Raw genomic sequence first — 11,549 nt, 5'->3', positions numbered from 1 at the left:
ATGTAAAATGCTGGCCTGCCAATGAGGTTGAGCCGAGAGTGTGGGGCTATATTATTAGCCCCTGGTGTCCGCTATAGGATCACATATACAATTGCCCTGGTTTAATGTGGGCCGCCGGACTCGTCTAACCATGTCCGTGGTCTTAACGACCTGGTATAATTTTGTTTAGAGGCCGCTTATAGTACGGCCGCTAGGGCCGCCGCGTACTCCTCTGTGCGTGAAAAGCGCTCCGTTGTTCCGCTAACGGTGATGACGCCGCGTGGACCGGGCATCTTGAGTGTAAGGTAGCCATAGTGCGGCAATGCGTTGAAGCGGGTGAAGGCTGTTCTTCCAAGCAATGCTTGATAGCTGCTTTGGAAGGGTGCGATGATGAAGACTAGATCTTCGCTTCTGGAGTTGCCTGGAGAACCGAATGTTACCTCCAGTATAATGGAGCCCTTGTTGTAGGCTTCAACGCCTGGTATCACCCCTTCAAAGGCGGTATGAATTTTGCTAATTCTGGATGAGTCTATCCCCATCCCGCGGACAGTGTCTTCATATATTAAATTGAGACTGCTGCCACCGTCCATGAGGACATGAGTGAGATGGTATCCATCGATTGTTGGGTCAAGCACCAAGGCATTTGATCCTTCGTGCCGAATGCTAGTTCGGCCATCTAGGTGATCGAAGGTGACCGAACGAGACATCCAGGGTGTGGGTACGATAGGCTCTATATCACGTGCGTCCTTATGGGCGCGTTCGTGCCTTCCCAAGGATGTACGAGTCACGTGGATCATGTTCACTGTTTTAACCTCTGGCAGGAATGTTTTCTGTCCCCCAGTGTTCGTTGGCGCGGTTCATCCTCGTCTTCACTTGGTGTTTCCCTTCCCTTGTGTTCAACGTTTAGTTTGCCGGCCTGCTTGAAGACCCAGTACTCTCTGTGTGTGTGGTTCGCAGGTTTGTCGGGGGTGCCATGAATTTGGCACAGTCTGTCCAGAACTCTGTTCAGACCGGACGGTCCCTCTTTACTGCCTTTAGGTTGCTTATTTTGCTGGTTAGGTCGAGAGCCTTGGAATCTGGCATTAACCATTATGTTGTCGGGGCTCTCTTCCTTATTTTGGCGTTTGGTTTTATTACGCCGTGGTTTCCCGTTGCCATCCCTAATTTCGGATGTGCTGGGGTCGCTGGTGCCTTTACGGGCGAGCCAGCTATCTTCTCCCGCACAAAAGCGGGTCATGAGACTTGTTAGGGCTGCCATTGTCCTTGGCTTTTCTTGGCCGATGTGTCTGGCGAGCCACTCGTCCCGGATGCTGTGCTTGAATGCTGCTAAGGCTTCGGCATCCGGACAGTCAACGATTTGATTCTTCTTAGTGAGGAATCTCTTCCAAAGCTTGCGGGCAGACTCTCCGGGTTGTTGGATTATGTGACTTAAATCGTCAGCATCCGGAGGCCGGACATAAGTCCCTTGAAAATTGGCCCTGAAAGCGTCCTCTAGTTCTTCCCATCTCCCAATTGAATTTTCGGGAAGGCTTTTCAGCCAGTGCCAGGCCGGTCCCTTTAGTTTGAGGGGAAGGTATTTGATGGCATGGAGGTCATCTCCACGAGCCATATGTATGTGGAGGATAAAGTCCTCGATCCAGACCCCTGGGTCTGTTGTTCCGTCGTATGCCTCTATGTTTATAGGTTTAAAGCCCTGTGGGAATTCATGGTCCAGTACTTCATCAGTAAAGCACAGGGGTGAGCAGCCCCTCTGTATGTGGACGTGCTGTGGCATGCCATCGGCTGTTGTTGTGTTCGGTGTTTGTTCCGAACTGGCGTTTGGTTGTCATAATTGTTTTGACGACCATAGTCCTTCGCCGGGGTGTCTCTTTTAGATCCGTAGATGGACCTAGCTGCGCCAGCTTTCTTCTCCAGGTGCTCACACAAATCATGGGCGTCTTTGGCAGCTGATTTGTTGCGATTATGAAGTGGGTGGTGGGTGGGCAACGAATGTCTTCGTCGCCTACTTCCCACTCGAGCCGGATATAATTCGGCCCGAGATCCTCTGTCAAAGAGAGGGTTTTGAATGAGTTTAGTATGTCGCCAAAGGGCGAGTGCTGAAAGATGTCCGCCGCGGTGAACTCCATCACCGGAGCCCAACCAAGATAGGCGGGCCCGGGGATGCACAGACTGGAGCCTACAACCGGACAGGAGTCCAGGGGCCCGGGGTCACAGGCTTACTCAAAAGTGAAGCCTGTGTTCGGCTCCATCGCCGAAGAGGGTACGGCCTGTGTGGCAAGGTCCAGCCCTCCATCTTTAGGCAACGCAACCTGTCCTGGATTTAGGTCCAGGGCTTCTGTCGGGATGATATCCCAAGCAATGTCTGACAGCAGGTCCAAACCGTGCTCATCGTGGCTGTTCGGTGCTTCTGGAGCTGGACCGAATCCTCCAAAGATCAAGTCTCCTCGGGTATCCGCCGGGTGGTTCAGGTTTCCGAACCCGATTTGAGGGCTAGGGGCATAGCTATCGATCTGCTCCAAGTGGCCAAGCGAATTGGCCCACAGCGCGAAACTGCCGAACACGAAGATCTGTCCCGGGAGGAAAGTCTCACCCTGGGCAGCGTTGTCAATTACGATCGAAAGAGCCATCGAGCCTGGCGGTGACGTCACAGAGGAACTCTCAATGAAAGCACCAATGTCGGTGTCAAAACCGGCGGATCTCGGGTAGGGGGTCCCGATCTGTGCGTCAAGGCTGATGGTAATAAGAAGTAAGGGACACAGGTGTTTCCCCAGGTTCGGGCCCTCTCGATGGAGGTAAAACCCTACTTCCTTCTTGATTATTATTGATGATATGGGTAGTACAAGAGTAGATACCACGAGATCGTAGAGGCTAAACCCTAGGAGCTAGCCTATGATGGTATGAATGTAATTGTGATCGGCCTTCTAAGGACCAACCTCTCCGGTTTATATAGACACCAGAGGGGGCTAGGGTTTACATGGAGTCGGTTACAAGGAAGGAAATATAATATCTGGATCGCCAAGCTTGCCTTCCACGCCAAGGAAAGTCCCATCCGGACACGGGCCGAAGTCTCGAGTCTTGTATCTTCACGCTTCAATAGTCCGGACATTGTACACAGTCCGACTGTCTGGATACCCCCTTATCCAGGACTCCCTTAGCCCTAGCTATCATTGAAGCTATGCAAAAGTGGAGACATTACCTCTCTGCCACTTCTTTGATTATTAGAATAGATCAAGAAAGTTTAAAGTACATTCAAGAGCAGAAGATCACTGAGGGCATACAACACAAGTTGTTGTTAAAATTGCTGGGCTACAACTTTACAACTGAGTGAAAAAGGGCAAGGAAAATAGGGTTGTTCATGCATTGTCCAGAGTGAAACATGCAGTACTGGCACTTACTACGACTTCTGCTTCTCCTACTTGGGTCAAAGAGGTGATCAATAGTTATCATCAAGATGAAAAAGTCAAGGAACTAGTTGCTAAATGTTTTATGGATAAGACCAGCAATAATGCTTACTCCTTCAAAAATGGCATACTAAGATTTCACAAGAAGATTGTAGTGGGAAAAAGTACTAATCTGAGACAAGAAATCCTTTCAACATTTCACAATTCTAAGCTAGGAGGGCACTCTGGAGAAAGAGCCACTTATCATAGAGTGAAGTTAGTATTCCATTGGCAAGGCATGAAACAAGATGTGATCTCATTTGTGAAAAATTGTCCAGCGTGCCAACTGAACAAAGCTGAACATACACCTTATCCTGGTCTGTTAGTGCCACCTCCTATGCCTGATTTTGCATGGTCTCATATCAACATGGATTTTGTGGAAGGATTTCCTACTTCAGAAAAGAAGAACTTGATCCTAATAGTAGTTGAAAAATTCACTAAATACTCTCACTTCATTGCCATGAAACATCCCATAACAGTGCAATCTGTAGGAAGAGCCTTCTCTGACAATGTGTTCAAATTGCATGGAATGCCACTAGTAATTGTCACTGACAGAGATAAAATTTTCACCAACAATCTCTGGCAAAAGTTGTTCAAAACATTGAAAATCAAACTGCACATGAGCACTAGTTACCACCCACAGTCAGATGGGCAAATTGAAAGAGTAAAGCAGTGTTTGGAAAATTATTTGAGATGCATGTGCTTTCAGCAACCAAGAAAATGGCATGGATGGCTAGCTCTAGGTGAGTGGTTATATAACACCTCATTCCATACATCACTGCAAATGACTCCTTTCCAAGCTCTTTATGGATTTCCTCCTCCTATGATAGCTGAATCAGGTCTGCCAGACACTATCTATTAAGATAATGAAGATTTTTTGCAAAACAGGGAGTTAGCAGTGGAAGTGATAAAGCAAAACCTCTTAAAAGCCCAAGCTAGAATGAAATTCTTTGCTGACAGAAATAGGAAGGAAAGAGAATTCGTGGTGGGATACATGTTTTATCTAAAAATATAGCCTCACAGGCATACATCTCTCAGCTTACACATGCACATGAAACTTCACTCCAAGTTTCATGGACCATTTAGAGTTATGGATAAGATTGGGAATCATGCCTACAAATTGCTCCTGCCTGAAAACTGCCAGTTACATGACACCTTCCATGTCAGCCAGCTCAAGAAGCATATTGGCCCAAAGGTGGTGCCCTCCTCAACACTTCCTCCGGTAGGAACTGATGGCACAATCAGAATGGAGCTTGAGGCAATTTTGGAAAGAAAGCTCATTCCGAGGAAGCAAGGTAATATCATTATTCCAGCGGTCAGATGGTTGGTGAAATGGGTTAATCTACCTCAAGAAGAAGCAACATGGGAAGATTCAACTTTCATTCAAAAAGTTTTTCTAGCATTTAGAGCTTGAGGACAAGCTCCAGCTCAATTGGGGGGGGGGTATTGTCAAGCCCAAGTCTGAACCTCCCCTGTTCCTGCGTGCCTGGTGATCCTACAACTGTCCATCTCGAATCGTGTGGTCATTAGTACAAGATAATGGTTCACTGATGATCAGCTGCTCTCATCCCTTGATGGATCATCCAACGGCTCTGGTCGTGCCTGATGAGCTATTCATCGTCCGATAAGACCATGTGCTCTGCTTTTCTTCTTTACACTTTCTAGCTACTGTAATGGCTATATAAGCCCGCTCTCTCTCTCTCTCATTTTGGGCATGTAAAATATTATTGGGTGTAAACCCTAGCCGTCGGTGGCGTGCTAAACTACATTTCCCCTCTCGTGCAAGAGAAACCCTAGTTCACTTCCTTCAAAATTCGTCTGAATTCAACTCTGTTCTTGGTTAAAACCTGTTGATTGGGGACTCTGGTCCCGACACACTTAGCCCGCGGGTGACTGCGCTCCAGCTCGCGGGTGCTGCACATCAATCATGGTGGCTGGCCCTGCAACGGTGAATGATGGTTCTCTCTGTACGGCCTTCACATTCACTGCCTCCGCTTCAGCTGCCATCGCCGACCTTGACGCCCTCACTCTTAACTCCGGCGAAGTGGATGAACGCTAGCGTGACACACAAATAAGAAGGGGGGGGGGGCGACGGGAAAAAATTTAAACCAAAAGCAAAATGTCCGTGAAAACTGGTCTGACTCATAGAAAATTACATGTCATCGGATATATGTTGCTCCTTGCACTCTGGCAGTTTGGATCATTTGCGATCATTGGCTGGTCACTTTGGCGGTGACGCGAGGCAAAACAAGATTTTTCGTGTGCAGATGCAGCTGCTGGCACGGCGAACGGGAAAACAGAATTGGGAATTTGGAGGATGATCTATAATAGGAAAAAGAACCGATCTAGAGTAAAGCTTCATATACGAGGAGCTACAGGTACAAATATCAACCAAGATACTTTTTGTTTAGAAAAATCAATCAAGCTGTTTGTTTAACATGATACACACGCAAACATTTATATATACGAGCATACACTCATTCATATGAACGCACACACGCACACCCTATCCCTATGAGCACCTCCGAGAGACTGAACCGGCATATCAACTTCAATCTGCTTTGGGTAGCTAGCTTTGCACGTATAATATCCTCCCGATAAATCGATTTGGTGCTCTAAACTCAAATACTTCATTGATGGAATGTACCAAAATGCTTAATATACATAGTCAAAAATTATTTGCACTTTTGGAAGGAGGGCCATGACCCCCTTGGTCTCCAAGAGGCCCCGCCAATGCACGAGAGGAAGATAGAGATTTTGCGTAGTGTAAATGTGATTTTGCCTTTTTTGTTTCTTTCTTTATATTTTTATTCTAAAGGAAACACAAACGTGTCCTGATGCTTGCTCCATCTATTGAATCGTGCCATCCCACGACAGAGAGCACGCTGCACGGCGAGCCTACAATTGCGCCATGGATCACACATACCGCGTCCTATGATGAGCTCCAATAAGAAACCTGGGAAAACTCTACCAGGCAGACACACTGCCATGGCGGCGGATTTGGGCCTAAAACTGTTGCCATGGCATGAAAACAGGAATTGCGCCTAATGTGCTTTTTAATTACTTGTCATGGCTAGATTATTCCAACAAACTCACAGGAAGTACCACTTATTTGACTTCAACCATACCGATGCGCGATGGATGCCCTTGCGGCTTTTAGTTCAAACGTGGTCATCGAACCCCGCGCCATATGGCTGGGGGGAGTTCCTACCTTTATTCGAGACTTGGTTACCGGAGATCTTGTTCGACACGTGGAGCTAAATGAAAAGTATGTTCTATATAAAAAACATACCGATGTGTACGCGCAGCTCCTAGAACCTTGTGCGCCCGTGGTATTTGGTGATGATGTTCACGATCGCCGGTGTAGATGTAGCCGACGTTGATCTTCCCACCTTTGATGCATTCCTGGATGAAGTGGAACCACACTTCAGTGTGATTGCTCCGATCATGAAACATCGAAATTTCGATGAGGATGGTGGCGGCGCTGGTGTCCTCCTCGAGCATGTTGCTGAGAAGACTGCTCGGCCACAATGCCTGACACATCGCTTTGGTTGCAGCGAAGTACTCGGCCTTCCAGGAGGACAAAGCCACAATCTGCTACTTCTGGTATTGCCAAGTGATCAGGCTGCCATCAAGGACAAACAGGCTACTCGGACATGCTCTTCCGGTCATCTATATCTCATACCATGTCCGAGTCACCGTGCCAAACAAGCTTTCATGGATATAAATGTTGGGAAATGTTGCATGGAAAACAAAACAAAAATTCTATGCACACGCAAGATCTGTTCACGGAGATGCATAACAACGAGAGGGAAGAGTGTGTCTATGTACCCTCGTAGACCATAAATGGAAGCATTTAGTAACGCGGTTGATGTAGTCGAACTCCTTCGTGATCCAATGATCGAGTACCGAACATACGGCACCTCCGCGTTCAACACACGTTCAGCTCGATGACATCCTCGCCTTCTTGATCCAGCAAGACAGCGAAGTAGTGGATGAGTTCTGGCAGCACGATGGCATGGTAACGGTGGTGGTGATGCCATCTCCATAGAGCTTCACCTAAGCACTATGAAAATATGACCGAGGGACAAAACTATGGAGGGGGTGCCGCACACGGCTAAGCAATTGTCGTGGTTATGTGTGGCACCCCCTTCCCACATATATATGGGTGGGGGGAGGGAGGAGACTGCCTAGAGGCACCCCAAGTGGGGCCGAATCTCACTTGGGGTCTTGCCCCAAGCCGTGCCGCTCCTGCCATGTATAGGTGCGGAAGGAAGGCAGGGGAGGGTGGCGCCCCCCTTCCTTTCTCACATGAGGAGGGAAAGGCAGTAGGGGCCACCCCTCCCCTGTCCTTCCCCTAGGGCCGGCCGGCCAGGGAAGGGGCACCAGCCCCTTGTGGGCTGGTCTGTCCCTCCTTTGGCCCATTAGGCCCATACACCTACCGGGGGTGTCCGGAATCACTTCCGGTGACTCGATGACTACCCGGTGCACTCCGAACCCCTTCCGGCGACCTTACCCGATGACTACCCGGAGACCATTCCAGATCTCCTTGTCATGTCCGTGATCTCACCCGGGCCTTCGAACAGCATTCGGTCACCAAATCATATAACCAATATAACACTATATCGTCACCGAACGTTAAGTGTGCGGACCCTACGGGTTCGAGAACTATGTAGATATGACCGAGACACCTCTCCAATCAATAACCAATAGCAGAGCCTGGATTCCCATATTGACTCCTACATATTCTATGAAGATCTTTATCGGTCGAACCTTATGACAACATACATAATTCCCCTTGTCCATCGGTACGTTACTTGCCCGAGATTCGATCGTCGGTATCTTCATACCTATTTCAACCTCGTTACTGGCAAGTCTCTTTACTCATTCCATAATACATCATCTTGCAACTAACTCATTAGTCACTTTGCTTGCGAGGCTTCTTATGATGTGTATTACCGAGAGGGCCCAGAGATACCTCTCTGATACACGGAGTGACAAATCCTATCTTGATCCATGCCAACTCAACAGACACCTTTGGAGATACCTGTAGAGCATCTTTATGATCATCCAGTTATGTTGTGACATTTGATAGCAGACAAGGTATTCCTCTGGTATCAGGGAGTTGCATAATCTCATGGTTGAAGGAACATGTATTTGACATTCAAGAAAGCAGTAACAATAAACCGAACGATCATAAGCTAAGCTAACGGATGGGTCTTGTCCATCACATCATTCTCCTAATGATGTGACCCTGTTATCAAATGACAACACATGTCTATGTTTAGAAAACCTTAACCATCTTTGATCAACGAGCTAGTCTAGTAGAAGCTTACTAGGGACACATTATTTGTTTATGTATCCACGCATGTATTTAAGTTTCTGGTCAATACAATTCTAGCATGAATAATAAACCTTTATCCTGATTAATGAAATATAATAATAACCATTTTATTATTGCCTCTAGGGCATATTTTGATCAGTCTCCCACTTGCACCAGGGTCAATAATCTAGTTCACATCGCCATGTGATTAATACCCATAGTTCACATCGCCATGTGACTAATACCCAAAGAGTTTACTAGAGTCAATAATCTAGTTCACATCGCCATGTGATAAATACTCAAAGAGTACTAAGGTGTGATCATGTTTTGCTTGTGAGAGAGGTTTAGTCAACGGGACTATCACATTCAGATCCGTATGAATTTTGCAAATTTCTATGTCTACAATGCTCTGCATGGAGCTACTCTAGCTAATAGCTCCCACATTCAATACATATCCAGATTGAGACTCAGAGTCATCCGAATTGGTGTTAAAGCTTGCATCGACGTAACCCTTTACGACGAACTCTTTATCACCTCCATAATCGAGAAAAATTTCCTTAGTCCTCTTTAGGTACCTAAGGATAATTTTGACTGTTGTCCAGTGGTCTCCTGGATCACTATTGTACCCCCTTGCCAAACTCATGGCAAGCCACACAATAGGTCTGGTACACAACGTGGCATATGATGACTGACGGTGTCCTGGACTTGGGGGTACTCACCACGTCGTCTCCCGATCAGTTGGATTGGGCCGAGGACCCCCATGGCCGTATACTCATGGGCCAGTCCGGACAGTCGCCGCATACAAGGAAGATTCCACGAGACTTGGCGATCAAGACAAGGACTCCTCCCCCACCGGCGTATTCGGCTAGGACTCCTCCCCCACCGGCGTATTCGGCTAGGACTCTTGTTATCCTAGGCCTCTGGTGCATTATATAAACCAGGGCCAGGCTAGTCGATAGAGGGACAATACAACAACAATCATACCATAGGCTAGCTTCTAGGGTTTAGCCTCCTTGATCTCGTGGTAGATCTACTCTTGTAATACCCACATCATCAATATCAATCAAGCAGGACGTAGGGTTTTACCTCCATCAAGAGGGCCCAACCTGGGTAAAACATCGTATCCCTTGCCTCCTGTTACCATTGATCCTAAGACGCACTGCTTGGGACCCCCTACCCGAGATCCGCCGGTTTTGACACGGACATTGGTGCTTTCATTGAGAGTTCCGCTGTGTGATCGACGAAATGATCAATGGCTCGACTGTAGGTCAACTGCGACGTCAACTTCTTCGTCACCAGCTCGACTGGTCACCTTGGCTTGACCGAGGACTGCGCCCTACCTCTGACCATCATGTTTGGATGAAGGCTTTCATCAACACCAACTCCGATCTTTGTCAAGATCATGGAGGAGTCATCCATGGAGCTCGGGGGCTCAACGTCAACATTGCCCTCAGGCGACCATGCTGTTTTTCTGGACAACAAACTTGTATCCGCCGCCACCGCCTCCTCGGGTGTTGCTTAAACGATTACTTAGGTGGAATTATGCGGAATTAAGTCTACAACAACCCTGCAAAAATTTTGTCGAGTTCCGATGGAGGAATCTCCGGCAATCTCCGATATACCGGAGCCCTGTTGAATCTGGACGAGAATCCGGACGAGTTTAGGGCGTGGTATCCAGCATCTAGCTCGGATGTCCTTTGGATGATCCAACCGTTGATTTGCTACGGAATTACCATATCTACCACCTGCCAAAAAATCAGCTCGATCCGACCGTCCAAACTCCGGGAAACTTCCGATTAGTGCATCACTTTCTAGATCTGTTTTCTGCGCGAGAACGAATCCGACCCGAATTCATCTTCTTTATGAACGGGATCTCGGACATCCTTTTTGAAGGAAGTTTTGTATGGGGTATTGTGTTTTGTTCCCGAACACATCCCACTAACTTTAAAATCTTTCGAACATGATCTTCAATATCATGCTGGTGTCAAACCAGTCCGGCAATATTGCTCCACAGCTGTCGACATGCGCTAGACACGTCGTCACTTTGTTGAGCCGCACTCAATTTCTTTGGATCATCATCTCGACAAGCCGAACAAGAGTCCGGCATCGCGAAGGATAAATCATTACCAACATCACCGCCCCACGGGCACACCTGCATCGCTGCATGGTCGCTTCATCAAGCCGGCATCGACCACGTCACGACCTGCATCAGCAGGGCCGCACTATTGCTTCTTCAAGCTGGTGTCCATCACGCCGACCTACCTCGACTCATCGGCTGACACTAAGGCTTCACCACGTTAGCTGGACCGGGGGCTTCATCATCTCTTCATCAACCTACTCTGGACACTTCGGCGTCACTAGCCGACCAGCTCCGTCACGTTAGCTGGGCCGAGGGCTTTGCCTCGGTGAGCCAACCTTTGCCAGCATCGCCATGCCATTGCTTTATCACCCATCAGGAGATAGGTGTGCGGATCGAGTCCCAATTTTAGGAATCACCTTTCTTCGGATTGCTACAACAAATAAGCCAGGTCTATCAAATGGTGACCGCATCACGCCGCCGCCCTGCATTGACATTGACTTCGGCGCCAGGCCATATTTCTTTTATTACTCACTTTGCATAAATTATTTGTTATGCAACGATTTTTTTATTATTATTGCTATTATCTCCGGTTTGCACTATTTTTTGTGCACAGGAAAACGATCCAGTCGGACTATATCCTTTGGCGTCACCTCAGCTAGACGGGGGGCTTCGTCAACACTTCATTACCCCATGCCGGGGACTTCGGCATCACCCTGCCATCCTGCAT

The sequence above is a fragment of the Triticum dicoccoides genome, chromosome 4B, assembly GCF_002162155.2.
Source record: "Triticum dicoccoides isolate Atlit2015 ecotype Zavitan chromosome 4B, WEW_v2.0, whole genome shotgun sequence".
NCBI classification, from domain to species: domain Eukaryota; kingdom Viridiplantae; phylum Streptophyta; class Magnoliopsida; order Poales; family Poaceae; genus Triticum; species Triticum dicoccoides.
Note: the sequence above shows the minus strand (reverse complement) of the source record.